Below are 20,418 nucleotides of genomic sequence, written 5' to 3'. Positions count from 1 at the left end.
GAGCTGTTCACTTAAACTACCACTTCATGACATCACAAGGTGGAACAGTGTGTGTGTGTGTATATGTATGTATGTATGTATATGTATGTGTATATGTATATGTGTATATATATCTATATATATATATCTATATATAATTAGGGCTGGGCAAAAATATTTTTTTTTAATCGCGATTAATCGCATGAGTTCATGCATGCATGTTATACGCAAAACCAATTAATGAATTAAAAAGTAGAGCATTGCGCTCTTTTATTGGAAATGTAAATGAAAGAGCCATACATTTGTTGTGCAAACAGCATTTCTTTCACAGGGGAACCTCAGAGCCTTCAAGGTATTCAGGGAAGGCACAAGAAAAAATATTGAATGGACGTTTGTACTACTAATATATTATTGAATATTTTTTATGCTGTGAGTAATGAACACACTAGTAATAATTTCTAGATCAGTGTTATAAACTTGGACTGATATTTCTTAGAAAACAAAGGGTTAATATAATGGAATGGAAATGGACCAATCACATTTTTTCTTCCAATGGTATCTGGGTAAATCAGTTACTCCAGTACTGAACTAAAGAAATTAGCTCAGCTCAGAGCCCGCGGCCGGAGCCGGAGCCCGCGGCCGGAGCCGGAGCCCGCGGGCCGGGTGCCGGAGCCCGCGGCCGGTGCGCGACGGAAGTCGGAGCCTGCGGCCGAACCCGCGGCCGAACCCGCGCCGGGCCCGCGGCTCGCGGGAGGCTCGGGCACGTTGCATCTCACGTGGTCAGAAAAAAGTGAAAAAAGTGTAAAGAAAAGACGTCAAACTTAAAGAAACGCTCGCGGTGGACTTTTTCAAAATAAAAGCCAGTGAGAAACAGACGTTTACAATTAAATAAATAAATAAATTAAAAAAACTGCGTTAACGGCGTTAATGACTTAATTAGTTAACGCAAAGTTAATAAATATATATAAATATATATTATATAATTAAAAGTAAATGATGACAGTACAAAGTCCTTTCTTTCTCTGTAAAAGTGTAACTCTTGTGTCTTTCCATCTTTCTGTCCAAACAGTGAGTCACGTGTGAGTTTCTCTGAAACTGTCTCCTGATGCACCTGGAGGACCACACAAGACTCCACCTCTCTCTTCCTTTCCATCCATCCCTCCATCTCTCTTCCTAGTTCTCTCCTTTCTTCTCTCTCTGCTCTCTCATTTCACCTTCACACTATTCTGTCTCATCCTCACTCTCTCCCTCCCCATCTCTCTTTCTCTTTATTTCTCTGCCTCCATTCCTCTATCTCTCTTCCACTTATTTCTCATGGTCTCCCTATTCTGCCCTTTCTTGCCCTCCCATTCTTTTCCTTTTTTCTTTCATAGCCCCCCCAGACTCTCTCTCCCTTTCCCCCGCAGTCTCCCTCTGTCATCTGCTTCCTCCCTTCCTTTCTCTTTTCTTGTTTCTCACCCCCTCCTTCCTCCCTCCTCCTCGTCTCTCTTTCTCTGTCTCCCTCCATCTCTCCCTCTCTCCCCACTCTCTCTCCCTCGTTCCTGTCTTTAGATGAGTGATCCTCCCTCTCTCCTCTTTGTACCTCTCTCTACTTCTTTCTCTCCATCTGTCTGTAGATGAGTGAGAGATGAGTGGGAGATTCAGTGACAGGTTTCTCTCTCTTTCCCTCCCTCACTCCCTCCCTCCTCTCTCTCCCACCCTCCTCTCCTCTCTCTCTCCCTCCTTCTCTCCTGTCTGTAGATGAGTGATCATGGGAGATTCAGTGACACAGGTTTTCTCTATAAAACATGAGGAACACACAGGAGGCCCACAGCTGTGTCCGGAGACAGGCCTCAAATGAGACGTTCAAAAACCAACAAAAAAAACCTGAAATTATGGCTCTGCTTCACAAATCTTTCCATCTTTGACGTCTATTTAAGTTTTCTGCCGTTCAAAGTCACATTTTTCAAGATTAGAGGGAAAAAAGTGACAGACGCTGCTCTGTGAATGTGGGAAGATAGAAAATGTCCAAAACATTACAGTCATGTTTCAGGTTTCTATGGTGAATTTTGACTGAGATTTTAATAAATATTGTAGTTGCTAAATTGGTAAATCCTATAAAATACTCTGGATGGAGGTTTTAAAAGTTCACAGATGTAAAAACTTCTTCTTTATGGAGATGTTGTTGCTTTGTCTGGAATGTTTCACAGTATGGCATTAACCCTTTCTGTTTACATGGAGACCAAACTAGACCAAGTTACAGGTCAGATCTGTGGAGAGGCGACCCCACTCACAGTCACAATATCTGTTTTTCTTGGTATTTTTGACCACCACCAGTAATTGAATAAATGTAAAGTAGAGCTGCTTAATATCACACTGTGGAACATTCCAGGCAGAGCAGAGACGTATCCATAGAAACAAGCAGGTGACAGCCCTTCCTCAAAAAGTTACACAGTCCACATTTAAATATTTTATGTAAAAGTAAGATTTTAGAAGTCAAATGCTTGGACACACTCTTTCAATCAATGTTCAATGTTTCAAGTAATGGAATTATAGTAAAGAAAAAAAGTGAAATAACTCTGTTGAATGGGGGACTCGAACTTTGTCAAAAAGTAGTAAACTGGTGGAGCGGTCACATCCACTGACCCACAGGTTGGTGGTGTGATTCCAAGACACTTAACACACCTTGCCCCAGGTGTCTGTGCACACTGGGATAACTTTGAAATTAAATTTCAAGCATTAAAACTTTACAAAAAACTTTAAAATGTAATAAAATACACGCACAGAAAATACAAAATTATAATACATATGTTGCCATTTTTTCCCCATTTAAATATTTTATGTAAAAGTAACATGCTTTTTTAGAAAACACTACCAGTCAGAAGGTTGGACTCACCCTCTCAGTCCAGTGCTTTTCTATGTTTCCTACTTTCTGCATTTTACATAAAAGACAACATTTACTTAGAAAATAAGGACTGCATTTATTTCAGCATTTTTAATAACACAAAACTACCCAAACTATGAATGTTTGGACACACTCTCTCTTTCAATGTTTGTTCTGTATTTTCTGTACTATTTGCTTCATGTTGTATACAAACATCAAATATAATGTATGAAGAAAGATACATGGAATTATAGGAAAGATAAAAAGTTACATAACTCTACTAAATAGTTTCAGAGTAAGTAAATATTGGCTAATTTGAAATAATGCCTTCATATATTTGATGCCTTCTGTTTCTATGTACAATGTATATAAATTGTAGAATGCAATAAAAATACAGAAAAAAACCAAACAAAAAATAATACTTTCCACTAATTAAAAAAAAGCTCTGAAATAAATATATGTGTGTGTGTATATATATATGTATGTGTGTGTGTGTATATATATATATATATATATATATATATATATATATATATATATATATATATATATATTAGGGATGGGCATTCGATGAAATTTTCTTAATCGATCGTCGGAAGAATTAACAATCGATTATCGATTAATCATGAACGTTTTTATATTAAAATGATCACCATTATTATTACTATCTGCACTACTAATCTGCATAAATAAATTCAACTTTACGACATATAAACCGTAACCACTCTAGAGCCACATCAATCAGTTTGACATTATAATGTGTTTAATTCAGTTTTGCTCAACTCTCACAGAAACTAAACTTAAAACCACATCGCTAATTTGCATAAACTCAGCGAAGATAAAACTACAGCTCTTGTGCGCTGATGCGGTCAATTTCTGTCGGATTAAAAGACATGATTCAGTGGAATACAGGTTAGTGTGACCAAATTTGCGTTTGTCAAAACCAGGACACCGTACGGGGGGAGGGAGGTGGGGACTCGTCATCGATATTGCACGACTCTCACCTGGTAAAGCTTTTTCCCACTGGACACCAAAACATATGTTCCTGCTTTGTACACTGTGCACATGGACTCACACTTGTCCCAAACGCAACGGAAAGCGTGGAATTTCTTGTACAAATCATCGTTAAATACGCATTTGTGCTTCGGTACGCTGCAGACTGACCGAATGTTTGTGCTCGCTCCTTCTGAGTGCAGAGACACATGTACGGACCCCTGTTTGGTCACGCTACGCACAGCAACCTACATTCAGTTTGTCAATTAAAATTTACGTAATCGATGAAATTCTTAATGATCAATTATCGATTAATCGATTAATCATGCCCATCCCTTTTATATATATTTATATATATATATATATATATATATATATATATATATATATATATATATATATATATATATATATATATATATATATATATATATATATATATATATATACATACACACACACACACATATAATGTATATTTATGTTCCACAGTGTGACATTTTACATTTATTCAATTACAGGTGGTTTTATCGCTCAAAAATACCTAACTTTTGACGGACCCTCCACCAGAAAAGTTACACAGTGCACCTTTTAAATTAAATGCTGAAATCACTTTACACTTTTTCTTACTTGTTTCACTTTCTGACCTCCACTTTGGCCTTGATCAACACAGTCCTCCACCACAGAATGACATTTTGCCCCAGGGCAGGTGTGGCTCCAGCAGTGAATAATGGGTGGATATGAAACTGTTTTTGAGTTTTCGTTTGGTCTCTGGTCCCAACATTTACGCTGTAAAATAAATGGTATTTTCTGACTCAGACTCATTAGTGCAGAGTTTTACCTGGGGCTGTTTGGTTTAGTGAGAGTCAAACTTCCTTTGTGTGGGAACTGTAGGAACCCTCTAGGGACATTTTACTTGCGACCTCCAAAAATATACTTTAGATAACCTCACTGTGTTGAATATTTTAAAGGGTTCATATTACACTATTTTCTGATCTGTGTTCTAATGTTTCCTCATCACAAATAGACCTGAAGTTGTGTTTTGTTTCATTCATACGTTTAACACAAACCTGCACATTTAGGCTCTGTTCCACCTTGTGATGTCATAATACAGGAAGTGCATCATGACATCATGGCATCACAAGGTGGAACAGAGCATTTTGGAGATGTAGACAGACTAATAATTAAGCTCAAACGTGTGTGAATGAAACAAAACACAACTCCAGGTCTGCTTTTGAGGAGGGAACAACACTAGAACATGGATTAAAACTCACAATAGTCAGGTTAGAAAGTTTATTATCTGTATATATTTCAGTCACGTTTTGCTTTAATGTTGCCATGATACTGAAAATGTTAACTCTATTTCAAAAACTAAGAAAGAAAATACTTGCCGTATTTTACTCAGTTTTTATACTACAGTGATAATAAAAACAAGCCTGATCTTGTCAGATCTCAGCAGCTCAGCTGGGAAAATCACGTGCCACAGGGAGACGCCAGTCCCAAAAACTGTTGTTGTGTCTTTAGGCACGACACTTCACCCACATTTCCTATGAAGGTGGTGTGTGCGTGGCCCTGATTGGTTGCCAGGGCAGCTGTGGTTACAATAGTAGTTTATCCTCACCGGGTATGGAGTGAGTAAATAATGCTCTGTACAGTGTCTTTTTGACTTAATAGAATTTCAAGACAAAATAATTTAGAAGTAGTTTTCAGAAATGACCATAGTTTCCAAAACTCATTTTTTTTTATTTATTTTAAACATTTTTTGGATTCAAGTTCATGTATAAAGTGTAACTGGTTTCTGTGACAACCCCATGCCCAGTAAACTCTACTTAGTAATAATTCCTGGTTTACATTTGCTTAACTGTATTTAAACTGTCACCATAAAAGTGAAAGTACATTTCTTTGTGTATTCCTCAATTGACCCCAACATAACCCCTTACACACTTTACTTCCTCCCCCTTTCCTCTCTCTTTCCCTCTTTTCTCCTTCTGTCTTTCTTTCTTTCTTTCTTTCTTTCTTTTTTCTCCTTCTCTCTCTTTACCCCCCTTCCACTCTCTCATCTCACCCTACTCCTCTTTCTTTCTTTCTTTCTTTCTTTCTTCTTGCTTTTCTCTTTCCTCCCACTCCACCTTTCTCTCCCCTCCCAGGATCTTCTATTTGCTCCTCTCCTCCGGTGTACTGATCTATTTTCTAGATCAGGGTCTCTCTTTTTCCTCTCACTCTCCCTCTTTCTTTCCTCTCTCTCCCTCCCTTTCTCTTATCTCCCAGAACCTCCCTCACTCCTCGACTCCGGTGTTCTGGTCCTGTTCCTGGATTGGGGTCTCTCTCTCCTCTCCCACATTTCATCTCTTCTTTCCTCTCTCCATCTTCTGTTCACCTCTCCCTCTCTCCCTCCCTCCCTCTCTCTCTCCCTTCCAGGACCTCCCTCGCTCCTCTCCTCCGGTGTTCTGGTTCTGGATTGGGGTCCTTTGGGTGCCTTTCGTAATGGTGCTTGGACCTCCGCGGTCTGATTGATGGCACCCACGGGAGCTTGTGCACCCCGCTCCATCTGTCACTCCCGCTCCAGCCGTATGAGGGCTGTCCTGTTCAGACCCCTCCCCTCTCCACTTCAATCTTCCAATCATATTCCCAAATTGTCCCTGTTTTTCCGTTGACGGTCCACAGGCGCATGTTCTGGGGCAGCTGTTGTTTGCATTGTGATTACTTGGGGAAATGTTTGCTTTGTTAAACCTATTTCTGAAAGATGATTTTCAGTTGGATTTGAGCTATTTTAAAGCTGCTGAATAAACAGCACTAACGGCGAACATAGAGCGAACGCTAATTAAAGGTGCACTATGTAACTTTTTGGTTGAGGCTCCATCAACTTCTTGTTTTTGTGAATATGTCATTGCTCTGCCTGGAATGTTCCACAGGATGACATTAAACAGATCTACTTTACATTTATTCAATTACAGGTGGTTTTACAGCTCAAAAATACCTAGAAAAACAAACATTCTTACTGTGAGCGGGGTCGACTGAACAGTTTATCACCATATGATAAAATAAGTTCTGATGATGGACATTAGTGAGTGAGATACATCTTAATGACACGTATATGAGAAGAAATGTCTCAAACTTCAGTAGCTAGACAACCACTCATACCTGATCGACACACAGTCCCCAGGGGAGCCTGAAGTCTGCTGATACATGATACATGATATTAGACAGCACAGAGGCTCTTTTCTGCCATTCAGGGTGAGTCCCATCCTTTAGCAGCTGGTTCATTTGTGCTGCCAGGCGCTCGTGGAGAGCAGTGAGCTTCTTTAGCCAGTATGTGTGGATCATGTCAGGGCCTGGTGCAGTCCAGTTTTTCATATACTTTTGCAGGTTGTGTTGCGAAGAGGCGGTTTATCGGTTCATCATCTCGTGTGCAGCTCTTTAGAGGGCTGGTCAAGGCTTGGAGCCTTTGTTTGAGATTTGTTTGCTTCAGGTGTCTATGGGCATCGTTGCATCTTTCTGGGCCTCCAAGTCTCCTTGATTTTCACCTCTGCTGCTGAAGTGTAGATCAGCTCATTGGTTTCAGTAATGGTTGTTGTAGCATTCACATCGTGTAGGAGAATTGCAGATGGTACTTCCCTTCGTCGGGGGTTGCCCTGTGTTGTCTGTCTGTCTGTCTGTCTGTCTAGAAAGAAAGAAAGAAAGAAAGAGTTAAATTGCAATTAAGAGCAGTTCAAATGAAATGTTTCAAATTGAAGCTGAAATTGTAGTAGGATTTGGAGTGTGTGGTACTCGGACGTGTGCTTTGAAATCCTTTTAAATTTGTCTTTGGGAAAAGTTACCAAAATTACACGTGTCACCGCCATTTTGTTCTTTAATACGTTTATTATTTCAGCTTCATTATGAAAATATGAGTCTGGATCACTTTCTCTGCCCTGCAACAACACGGCAGCTTTTGGTTTTCTTTAAGTGGGAAGGAGACATGCTAATTACCCCAGGGGCAATTAGAGGGGCTAAGTCATTTCTAAGGCAAACATCCTGGTCGCGGGGCAGAGGGCGGGGGTTGAAGAGGGGGTATAAGGGGGGGCATGAAGCTGCTTTGAGTGCTGCATTTAAAGGGAAGTGCTCCTCTGGTTTTGTTTAGTTTCTCTAAGGCAGGGCGCTGAAATGTCCCACTAGAGAAACAGCACCTGAACGCAGCATAAAACTTTCAAATCATCCATGGTGTTTCAGCGATAATTCCAATAAGTCTACCAGGGAGATGAAAATGTAATGTTTGTAAAGCGAGTTTTCTACTGGTTAACATTTAACACAGACTGTGCTGAGTCATGGCAGGTATGCGTAGAGTTGTCAAAAAATTGTAGCCTAAATAAAAGGCCTACCATGTAACTTTTTTGCCAACTAGTTTTAGTCCCAAGATCCACAACAAATTGTTTTAAAAGGAGCAGCTGCCATTGCACTAATGAATAAATGGTAATGTATTTATTTATTGGTTTTATTACCCTGTTTTGGTTAGGGGTGGCATGGTTCACAAATTGACGGTTCGGTTTGTGTTGTGATTTAAGGTTGCGGTTTTCGGTTCGGTACGGTTCTTGTCATTTTTTTCTTTTTAATCTTTAATCTCCAGAAATATACTTCATCATATGCTATGTTAGCTTAATTATCCACAATTTAGGATACAGCATTAAAAAAGTTTTAAAATTATAGTTGGTAATGTAATCATGCACAAACTGAATTTGACTTGACTTTAAGCACATTATTATTGGACATAGGCAGCTGTGCTTCACTGAAAAAAATGTTACCACCTTCCAAACCCTCCTCAGGAGTCAGGAACTTGGTTTAGTGAGATTTCGATCTTGGCTGCAAGGTTAGGGTGTGGCTCCACTGCACACGTAACCTCGCGAAACCACAGCCGCGCGTCAACGCAAAGGCAGCGCCACCGGCAACTGCAGCGCCACCGGCAACTGCAGCAGGACGTCCACGCACAGCACTGACTCTGTGTTTGTCAAAGGGAAAGGCGACTTGACTGAGGCGTTAAGCCGCTTGTATCAGGTCCACAGTAAAACTAACAGCTGAACACACTTGCATTTACTTTCTGTACAGGCTGCGCATGGCAAATGCCAGGATTTCAAAAGTACATTTTAAAGCACTTATTAACAGTCTTTCTGGACCTGGGCTCTTTCACACAACATAGAACTGCCCCAGGAGTATGTTGTGCTGATGGAAAACACACAAATACAACCAAAGATTCATGCTCTGTGTGGATTTTGATGGGGATACGTGCCTACATTCGCGTAGAGGGTTAGGGTTAGGGTTCAAAAAATAGGATGGATCCTATTTTCTGAAATCTGCACTCGCAGGATGTGCTGCTCCATATGCGCGTACGGTGGAGCTGCCCTTACTCACTTTCCATACATTCTAAAAGTTACGCGTCCAAAATTTGCAGTTTTTTATGCTTGCGTAGAGCCCTTCGGACCTGGCTCCACTGCATGGTATCCAGTCGAGTTTGATCGTCTTTCCCATTGACAAACACAGAGTCAGTGCTGCGCGTGTTCGTCCTGCTGCAGCTGTCGGTGGAGTCGTCTTTGCGTTGACGTTTGGCTGTGGTTTCGCGGGGTAACGACGCGGGTGCATCCTCTATCTCCGGGCAGCCCTCTTCTCTCGTACTTGCCATTTCTACACGTGACGCACAGCACCCACCCTCCTCACCTCTTCTTTTGCGCCAGAGTGAAACAGGTCACATACGGGCACGAGGCTACAATGCGCAAGCCGGGAACCACGGAAACCTTACGGTAGGCATATGTCCCGAACTGTGACAAGTGAACCAGCGTTTTTTTTTTTTTTTTCATGAACCGTGCCACCCCTAGTTTTGGTCATGTGTTTTATATATTTTAAATTTATTGTGACTTTTAGCCAAATGTGATGAATGAATGAATGGAACAAGACCATTCTGCACTGGAGAGTTTATTGTGTATAGTGTGGATGAATGAAATGTGAAATGTGGGACCTGCCTCTTAAATTGTACAAATAAAGCAATGTGACCTGAAATATAGATTAAGGGGGGAAAAAAATGTGTCTTTTCAGTTTGGTTGTTTTTATTGCTCTGAAAAAACATAGAAGCCATGTGTCTTTACTCTGAGTAAGCTTGCATCTCCACAAACCTGACTCTTATTAAGCTTGGAGGACGGCCGCCTCTTGCTTGTTTCCATGGAAATGTTACTTAGACAAAAATTTTCCACAGTATGCCATAAAATTTATCTTTCAGAGATTGCTCCACAGTGTGGCTTTAACTTTCTCTTTTCTATCCTCAGGTGATGTGAGACCTCCAGGAAGTTCTGTGCTGTTGCTTTGGTGTTGGTGTTTGGTGTTCTTTTCAAAGTACAGACCACAAACATTTGAAAAACTAAATCAAATCTGAAGGAGCAGTGCAAGAACCATATGTTCAATTATTAAATATTAGTATTTATTTAACTTTTATCACTTATTAACCACTATTATTTTCGCTGCATCTCGCTTCCAGTCCTTTGTTTATTTAGCTGAAGTTTTCCTGTATTTTGTAAAACAGTCTTAAAGAGTCTCTGAGCTGTTCACGGCTGGTTTGCAGTAAGTTTTGGCCCCTTCTCAAAAATGAGGAAACACTGGATGACATCACGCTGTTTTGGAGGAATTAGCTTGATTAGCTTGATTAGGCTAACCCGCAGCTCTCACCTCTGCTAACCGCCCGGTCCCTCTCTCTCCTCTCTTCCTCACGGGTCTCTCTCTCTCTCCTCATGGGTCTCTCTCTCTCTCTCTCTCTCCTTCTCACGAGTCTCTCTCTCTCTCCTCCTCTCAGGGATCTTTCTCTCTCCTTCTCACGGGTCTCTCGCTCTCTCCTCTCCTCCTCACGGGTCTCTCGCTCTCTCCTCTCCTCCTCACGGGTCTCTCGCTCTCTCCTCCTCCTCACGCGTCTCTCGCTCTCTCCTCCTCACGGGTCTCTCGCTCTCTCCTTCTCACGGGTCTCTCTCGCTCTCTCCTCTCCCCCTCACGGGTCTCTCGCTCTCTCCTCTCTTCCTCACGGGTCTCTCTCTCTCCTCATGGGTCTCTCTCTCTCTCTCTCTCCTTCTCACGAGTCTCTCTCTCCTCTCAGGGATCTTTCTCTTTCCTTCTCACGGGTCTCTCTCACTCTCTCCTCTCCTCCTTACGGGTCTCTCTCTCTCCTCTCCTCCTCCTCACGGGTCTCTCTCTCTCTCTCTCCTCTCCTCCTCACGGGTCTCTCTCTCTTTCTCTCCTCCTCACGGGTCTCTCTGTCTCTTCTCTCCTTCTCACGGGTCTCTCTCACTCTCTCTCTCTCTCTCTCTCTCTCGGGTCTCTCTCTCTCTCCTCCTCACGGGTCTCTCTCTCCTCTCCTCCTCACGGGTCTCTCGCTCTCTCCTCTCCTCCTCACGGGTCTCTCTCTCTCTCCTCCTCACGGGTCTCTCTCTCTCTTCTCTCCTCCTCACGGGTCTCTCTCTCCTCTCCTCCTCACGGGTCTCTCTCTCTTCTCTCCTCCTCACGGGTCTCTCTGTCTCTTCTCTCCTTCTCACGGGTCTCTCTCTCTCTCTCCTCTCCTCCTCACGGGTCTCTCTCTCTTCTCTCCTCCTCACGGGTCTCTCTCTCTTCTCTCCTCCTCACGGGTCTCTCTGTCTCTTCTCTCCTTCTCACGGGTCTCTCTCTCTCTCTCTCCTCTCCCCTCACGGGTCTCTCTCCTCTCTCCTCACGGGTCTCTCTCCTCTCCTCCTCACGGGTCTCTCTCTCTCTCTCTCTCTCCTCACGGGTCTCTCTCTCTCTCCTCTCCTCCTCACGGGTCTCTCTCTCCTCTCTCCTCCTCACGGGTCTCTCGCTCTCTCCTCTCCTCCTCACGGGTCTCTCTCCTCCTCTCTCACGTCTCTCTCTCTCTCCTCCTCACGGGCTCTCTCTCTCTCTCTCTCCTCTCCTCCTCACGGGTCTCTCTCTCCTCTCCTCCTCACGGGTCTCTCTCTCTCTCTCTCCTCTCCTCCTCCTCACGGGTCTCTCTCTCTCTCCTCTCCTCCTCACGGGTCTCTCTCTCCTCTCCTTCTCACGGGTCTCTCTCTTCTCTCCTCCTCACGGGTCTCTCTCTCGCCTCTCCTCCTCACGGGTCTCTCTCTCTCTCCTCTCCTCCTCACGGAGTCTCTCTCTCCTCTCCTCTCCTCGGGTCTCTCTCTCTCTCCCTCTCCTCACGGGTCTCTCTCCTCTCTCCTCCTCACGGGTCTCTCTCTCTCCTCTCCTCCTCACGGGTCTCCTCTCTCTCTCTCCTCTCCTCCTCACGGTCTCTCTCTCTCTCTCTCCTCCTCACGGGTCTCTCTCTCTCCTCTCCTCCTCACGGGGTCTCTCTCTCTCTCTCTCTCTGTCTCTCTCTCTCCTCCTCACGGGTCTCTCTCTCCTCTCCTCCTCACGGGTCTCTCTCTCTCTCTCCTCTCTCTCTCTCTCCTCCTCACGGGTCTCTCTCTCTCTCCTCTCCTCACGGGTCTCTCTCTCTCCTCTCCTCCTCCTCACGGGTCTCTCTCCTCTCCTCCTCACGGGTCTCTCACTCTCTCCTCTCCTCCTCACGGGTCTCTCTCTCTCCTCTCCTCCTCACGGGTCTCTCGCTCTCTCCTCTCTTCCTCACGGGTCTCTCTCTCTCCTCATGGGTCTCTCTCTCTCTCTCTCTCCTTCTCACGAGTCTCTCTCTCCTCCTCTCAGGGATCTTTCTCTCTCCTTCTCACGGGTCTCTCTCACTCTCTCCTCTCCTCCTTACGGGTCTCTCGCTCTCTCCTCTCCTCCTCAAGGGTCTCTCTCCTCTCCTCCTCACGGGTCTCTCTCTCTTCTCTCCTCCTCACGGGTCTCTCTCTCTTCTCTCCTCCTCACGGGTCTCTCTGTCTCTCTCGCTCTCTCCTCTCCCCCTCACGGGTCTCTCGCTCTCTCCTCTCCTCCTCACGGGTCTCTCTCTCTTCTCTCCACCTCACGGGTCTCTCTGTCTCTTGTCTCCTCCTCACGGGTCTCTCGCTCCTCTCCTCCTCACGGGTCTCTCTCTCTCCTCTCCTCCTCATGGGTCTCTCTCTCCTCTCCTCCTCCTCACGGGTCTCTCTCTCTCCTCTCCTCCTCACGGGTCTCTCTCTCCTCTCCTCCTCACGGGTCTCTCTCTCGCCTCTCCTCCTCACGGGTCTCTCTCTCTCTCTCTCTCTCTCTCCTCCTCACGGGTCTCTCTCTCTCTCTCCTCTCCTCCTCACGGGTCTCTCTCTCTCCTCTCTTCCTCACGGGTCTCTCTCTCTCCTCATGGGTCTCTCTCTCTCTCCTTCTCACGAGTCTCTCTCACTCTCTCTCTCTCTCCTCCTTACGGGTCTCTCTCTCTCCTTCTCACGAGTCTCTCTCACTCTCTCCTCTCCTCCTTACGGGTCTCTCTCTCTCCTCTCCTCCTCACGGGTCTCTCGCTCTCTCCTCTCCTCCTCACGGGTCTCTCTCCTCTCCTCCTCACGGGTCTCTCTCTCTCCTCTCCTCCTCACGGGTCTCTCTCTCTCCTCTCCTCCTCACGGGTCTCTCTCTCTCCTCTCCTCCTCACGGGTCTCTCTCTCTCTCCTCTCCTCCTCACGGGTCTCTCTCGCTCTCTCCTCTCCTCCTCACGGGTCTCTCGCTCTCTCCTCTCCTCCTCACGGGTCTCTCGCTCTCTCCTCCTCACAGGTCTCTCTCCTCTCCTCTCCCGGGTCTCTCTCTCTCCTCTCCTCCTCACAGGTCTCTCGCTCTCTCCTCTCCTCCTCACGGGTCTCTCTCGCTCTCTCCTCTCCCCCTCACGGGTCTCTCGCTGTCTCCTCTCTTCCTCACGGGTCTCTCTCTCTCCTCATGGGTCTCTCTCTCTCTCTCTCCTCCTCTCAGGGATCTTTCTCTCTCCTTCTCACGGGTCTCTCTCACTCTCTCCTCTCCTCCTCACGGGTCTCTCTCTCCTCTCCTCCTCACGGGTCTCTCTTCTCTCCTCCTCACGGGTCTCTCTCTCTTCTCTCCTCCTCACGGGTCTCTCTCTCCTCTCCTCCTCACGGGTCTCTCGCTCTCTTCTCTCCTTCTCACGGGGTCTCTCTCTCCTCTCCTCCTCACGGGTCTCTCTCCTCTCCTCCTCACGGGTCTCTCTCTCTCTCTCTCGGGCTCTCTCTCTCTCTCCTCCTCACGGGTCTCTCTCTCTCTCTCCTCCTCACGGGTCTCTCTCGCTCTCTCTCTCTCTCTTCCTCACGGGCTCTCTCTCTCCTCTCCTCCTCACGGGTCTCTCTCCTCTCCTCCTCACGGGTCTCTCTCGCTTCTCTCCTCCTCACGGGTCTCTCTCACTCTCTCCTCTCCTCCTCACGGGTCTCTCGCTCTCTTCTCTCCTCTCACGGGTCTCTCTCTCTCTCCTCCTCACGGGTCTCTCTCGCTTCTCTCCTCCTCACGGGTCTCTCTCGCTTCTCTCCTCCTCACGGGTCTCTCTCTCTCTCCTCTCCTCCTCACGGGTCTCTCTCTCTCTCTCCTCTCCTCCTCACGGGTCTCTCTCTCTCTCTCCTCCTCACGGGTCTCTCTCGCTCCTCTCCTCCTCACGGGTCTCTCTCCTCTCCTCCTCCTCACGGGTGTCTCTCTCTCTCTCCTCTCCTCCTCCTCACGGGTCTCTCTCTCTCTTCTCTCCTCCTCACGGGTCTCTCTCCTCTCCTCCTCCTCACGGGTCTCTCTCTCTCCTCTCCTCCTCACGGGTCTCTCTCTCCTCTCCTTCTCACGGGTCTCTCTCTTTCTCTCCTCTCCTCCTCACGGGTCTCTCTCTCCTCTCCTCCTCCTCACGGGTCTCTCTCGCTCCTCTCCTCCTCACGGGTCTCTCTCTCTCTCCTTTCCTCCTCACGGGTCTCTCTCTCTCTCTCCTCACCTCCTCCTCACGGGTCTCTCTCGCCTCTCCTTCTCACGGGTCTCTCTCTTTCTCTCCTCTCCTCCTCACGGGTCTCTCTCTCCTCTCCTCCTCCTCACGGGTCTCTCTCGCTCCTCTCCTCCTCACGGGTCTCTCTCTCTCTCCTCTCCTCCTCACGGGTCTCTCTCTCTCTCCTCTCCTCCTCCTCACGGGTCTCTCTCGCTCCTCTCCTCCTGACGGGTCTCTCTCTCTCTCCTTTCCTCCTCACGGGTCTCTCTCTCTCCTCTCCTCTTCACGGGTCTCTCTCTCCTCTCCTCCTCACGGGTCTCTCTCTCTCCTCTCCTCCTCACGGGTCTCTCTCCTCTCCTCCTCACGGGTCTCTCTCTCTCTCCTCTCCACCTCATGGGTCTCTCTCTCTCTCCTCTCCTCCTCCTCACGGGTCTCTCTCTCCTCTCCTCCTCACGGGTCTCTCTCTCTCTCCTCTCCTCCTCACGGGTCTCTCTCTCCTCTCCTCCTCACGGGTCTCTCTCTCTCTCTCCTTTCCTCCTCACGGGTCTCTCTCTCTCCTCTACTCCTCACGGGTCTCTCTCCTCCTCACGGGTCTCTCTCTCTTCTCCTCCTCACGGGTCTCTCTTCTCTCCTCCTCACGTGGCTCTCTCTTTTCCTTTCCTTCCTCTCTGTGGTGGATGTGATTAGAGATGAGAAAAATGAAGACATACTGCTTTCTTTATTTTAGCTGTTCAATTTTCTGAACCCGAGTGATTCAAACTCACAGTGGAAGTTACAGGAGCCAGCCACACATTTCAGCAGCAAGATGTTTTTGTGTGAAAAAATGAAACTGTGTTTCACTTTCCAAGTGCACTGTGGCCCCGTGGGAGATTCTTTAGGAAAATGAACTGACTACTTCTACTATACTGTTTTCTACTGTATTCTACTGTTTTCTACTGTTTCTAATGTATTCTACTGTTTTCTTTTCATGATGGGAAGGCGTGTTCAATCAAAAATTACTAGAGTCAATCAATTTAAATTCCAAAAATTTATTCCCCTGACAATACAATTCTAATACAGAGCTCTGGGTCACATCGTTGTCCTTAACTGCCTACAAAGTTACATAGGGCTCACATGAGGCATCTGACCCCTTGTCTGTCCCTCAGCCCAGTTTTTATAACACAATAGTATGAATATGCAAATAATATGTTGAGCAGGTTCCCGCCTTGAATCGTCGTCTTGAAGTGTCAGCATTTCTTCTTTGGGGGAAGTGGCAACCCCCTCCAAACCATTGTAAATCACACCAAGTCTGTTTAGATAAGCCAGTTGGTTATCGCCACAGTCCAGTTCTGCAAAGGAATTTGTGACAACCCCCTCCAACAGTTGTCTCCACAGTCCCACTTCTGCAAAGGAATTTGCTTAGAACAGTGCTTCTCAAATAGTGCCCTGGGGGGGCGCGAGGCTCCGTCAAGGGGGGCGCGTTTGACCTCGGGGAACATGCTTTTTTATTTTTTTGTTTAGATTTTTTTTACTGTCTTAAGGGCCGTTCACACCAAAGCGTCAAAAAACGCCTTGACGCCTCTATTTGGACGCGTTTGCATTTGAGTTTAGACGCCCCCGACGCGCGTCTTTGACGCCGTGGACGAACGGGACAAAAATACTTGACGCGCGTCCGTTGCCCTGGAAACAAGAGCCCGGTCCCGGTCTTTTCCCGAAACAATGTCAGACCAGACTGAGAGAGTGTTTTTATGACATAAAACATCAACGGAGGAGATCGGGTCGACGACTGGGGCGTATATATAGTTATACTCCGCTAATGACACTGGATCAGTCCCGGTCTAGTCCTGGTCTAATACCGGTCTGGTCCTGGTCTAATTACGGTCTAGTCCCGGTCTAGTCCTGGTCTAATCACGGTCTAGTCCCGGTCTGGTCCCGGTCTAGTCCCGGTCTAGTCCTGGTCTAATCACGGTCTAGTCCCGGTCTAGTCCTTGTTTAGTCTCGGTCTAGTCTCGGTCTAGTCCTTGTTTAGTCCCGGTCTAGTCCTGGTTTGGTCCTGGTCCGGTCCTGGTGTATTCCTCGCGATCGGCTCGGTGATTGTGGCGTATATATTTATTCTCCGCTCATGTTTGTGGTTCTCGTTCTGGTTCTCGGGTCTTTCTTCCTGATAATAACGTCGCTGCGTCTCTGGATACTCGTCCCTGATTGGTTGACGCGGCGCGTCTGACGCGAAAAGTTCAGCATTTTCAACTTCTTGACGCTGACGCCTTGGACCCGCGTCTTGGCCGCTGACGCCAAAACGCCGAAAACGCGCCGCAAAAACGCAGGACGCTCTAGTCGCGCGTCCACATAGACTTTACATAGAAAGTGGACGCTTTGACGCTTTGGTCTGAACGGGCCTTTAGAATAAAGTGCAATTGCACTTCCACTACATTAGGGGGCAGAGCGCTCTCATTGGCAGAGTGTGCGCAGGGAGCATTCGCTCGGTGGTGTAGGCATGGATCTATTAAAATAACTGGATACAGTATTGCTAGCTTGTAGCTGCCTCCAGTTGACGTAGTGGTCACTCACAGGAACTTCAGCAGAAAAAATCCCCTGGGCCGAGACAAGATTTTTCTCATAGAGCGCAATGTAATCACAAACTGCTCGTGTTCGTCTGACAGATCACCTACAGCTTTCAAAAATGTCGGATTTGCTGGCGATTTTTACCTATTTTAAGATCATAAACTTTTTCTCAGCTCAAAATCCTTCAGTTGTCTTAAAAAACAGTTTATATTCGTTAGCTTCGGCTATGCTCTGCTCCGCTTTAGCTCCTCTCACTCTGATTGGTCAAAGCGATCACGTGACACACGAGCCCGTGCACCGTGCGTGCGGTCGCGTGCATTCGCGTGTGCCTGTGGGAGAAAAGAGCACTAGTGCGCATGCTCGGTCAGCCCACAGCCGCCGGAAGTACCTAGCCGGGCTAGGCTAATCTGGGATCATGCGCCATTGAGCTCAGCCCATTGACTTGAATGGGCGGCCATTTTGGAACCTGGGGGCTTGGGTGTAGGAGTTTTGTTTGCACTGAGCATGCGCGCTTTGCACACAGCACAGAGTTTGAGTATGAAGTGTAGACACGAAGTGTAGCAGACCCTCAAGTGACACCATGAAAAAATATTTAACAGGGATGAGAAGACAGACGAAGAGAAACGGAGATAAAGAGACAAACGAAAATCTCCCGAAAGCTAAGACGAGGAAATATGACGAAGCCTATGTAGCGCTTGGCTTCACTGTGACTACAGTGGGAGACGAGGAAAGACCAGTGTGCTTACTGTGTCTAAAAATGTTGGCAGCCGACAGCATGAAGCCCAATAAATTAAGGCGTCACTTAAATACATTACACCCCAATCACTCTGATAAGCCGCTTGAGATTTTACAGCGAAAACGTGCCGAATATTGCCGACAATCATCCCGCTTGTGACTGCTACTTCAGTAAACCAGCGAGCATTGTTGGCGTCATATAAGGTGGCAGTGTTACGCAGAGGTGTACTTATAACAATTTTATAGACAAATTATACTATCTATAGTCACGCGGGGGGGGGGGCGCGAGATGTTTTATTCGTCCTAGGAGGGGCATGACAGAAAATAATTGAGAAGCACTGATTTAGACCCACTCAAATGCAGGGAGAACATGCAAAGTCCAAACAGCAAAATGTGAAAATAAATTGTAGTGAAAGTTGTACTAGAACTGGCTGCTCCAGGTACTGCAGCTCTGGGAGTTTGGGCCCAGATAGAATTCTCTCACAGAGAGAGCAATGGGAATTCAAACTGCCTGTGTTCTTCAGGGCATCCGGCTTTCACAAAGGTCAGATTTTGTAGAGATTCTTTTCTATTTTCACACTTTTTCAACATCTTTAAATCCTCGTGGCTCCTAAAGTGATCTTTGTCAGGCTGATCTTCACCCTGCTCTGAGTCACACTCGCTCTGCTGTAGCAGCTCTGATTTTGATTGGTGCAAACGCTCCACGCCGTGCACGTTTCAGATGTCACATGGGTGGGATGAGTTCACCCATATTGAGGAAGTAACTGCAGAAGAGGGAATTATTTTAGGGCCCATGCGCCAATGGGCACAGGCCACTGAAAACAAAATGACGCATCTTGGGTTCACCTTCAGATTTGATTATAGTTCTGTGGAGATAAATCACGAGAGGCCTGGAAGATTATGCAAAATGTGCAGAATGCTGTAGAACCCATGTGTACGACTGAGGGATTACACAGACTATTTCTTGGCATGGAAAAATAAAAACAGCTACACATATTCTAAATGGCATTATTTTTATATGACTTTAACTGTTCATAATGCTAAATGATCCTGGATATGCTAAAAATATGAATTTTGAACTGAATCGAGGAGAAAACTAAAATGCAGAAGTTCTGTCCATCCATTTTCCTTCGCATTTCCAGGGCTGGGTCGCAGAGGCAGTAATCTAAGCAGGGACACCCACACTTTGCCCTGGATACTTCCTCCCTCCGGAGGGACCCCGAGGTGTACCCAGGCCAGCCCAGAAACATAGTCCCTCCAGTGTGTCCTGGCTCTTCCCCGGGGCCTCCTTCCGGTGGGACATGAACACCTCCTGAGGGAAGTGTCCAGGAGGCATGATGCCCTCCCCTCAGCTGCTCCTCTCGATGTGGAGGAGCAGTGGTAGAACCACTGAGCTCTTCCTGTGTGACTGAGCTTCTCACTCTGTCTCTAAGGCAGTGCCCAGCCACCCTGCAGAGGACACTCACTTTAACCGCTTGTCTTTTTCTTTTGGTCATTACCCAATGCTCATGACCATAGTTGAGGGGAGGAATGGAGATTGGAGGAGCTGATCCTCATCCCAGCCACTTCACACTCGGCTCCGTAAATACAATGAACAGAACCGATGACAGGGGCAGCCCTGGCAGAGTCCAACATGCACCGGGAACAGGTCTGACTTACTGCAGGCAATGAACACAGCTCCTGCTCCGGTCATACAGGGACCGGACAGCCCTTAGCAAAGTGCAGAATGCCAAAGTTTTGCATTCTTAATCCGAGAAAAAACAAAAACTGTTGCTGTTTATGTTGTCATGGTAACATTATATTAACCCTTTAAAGACATCCAGACATGCTCCAGATTCATTATTACATTTGAGAAAGGGGTTATTTAAAGGTTGTATAGAGGATTTTCCAAGGAACGAGAAATCCAGCGACTGTTTGTCCTTTTTCAAATGTTGCGCATGCGTGAAACCACCCCCCCTCCCCTACAGCTCCCTACGTAGAAACGCCTTCTCCCGCCTCCTCACTACGCCAGAAACAGGTTTGTTTACAGCCGGTGAGCTGCACATGACTTGTAAACAACTAACTACAGTGTTGGTTAGGCAAGGCGGAGAAGTGAGGAGCGGGGGGAGCGGGTGTGCGGACATTTCGTTCGCGGACGAGAAGTGAGGAGCAGGGAGAAGAGCGGAGCAGGGAGAGGAGAGAGGAGAGGGGAGCGGTGCGCGGAGATTCCGTGCCCATAGAAGTGAGGAGAAGGGGGAAGAGCGGAACGGGCAGCGGGGACAGGAGTAGGAAAGGGGAGCAGAGAAGGTTGCGCGGAGATTCAGTGCGAATGAACTAGCTACAACACGCAGCAGCAAGCGGACTCTTTCTTTGCCTTGAAAATTACGTTTTTCAGACATAGGATATCGCTTTCGTGTCCTGAAAAACGTTTGACTAGCTCTTGGAAATAAAGTACGTTTTCATAATAAGCAGAAGT

This window comes from Boleophthalmus pectinirostris, unplaced genomic scaffold (genome assembly GCF_026225935.1).
Source record: "Boleophthalmus pectinirostris isolate CB_2022bp ecotype Guang Dong unplaced genomic scaffold, ASM2622593v1 HiC_scaffold_10, whole genome shotgun sequence".
Lineage (NCBI taxonomy): Eukaryota > Metazoa > Chordata > Actinopteri > Gobiiformes > Gobiidae > Boleophthalmus > Boleophthalmus pectinirostris.
The sequence above is the reverse complement of the archived record's forward strand: the minus strand, read 5'-3'. Positions refer to the sequence as shown.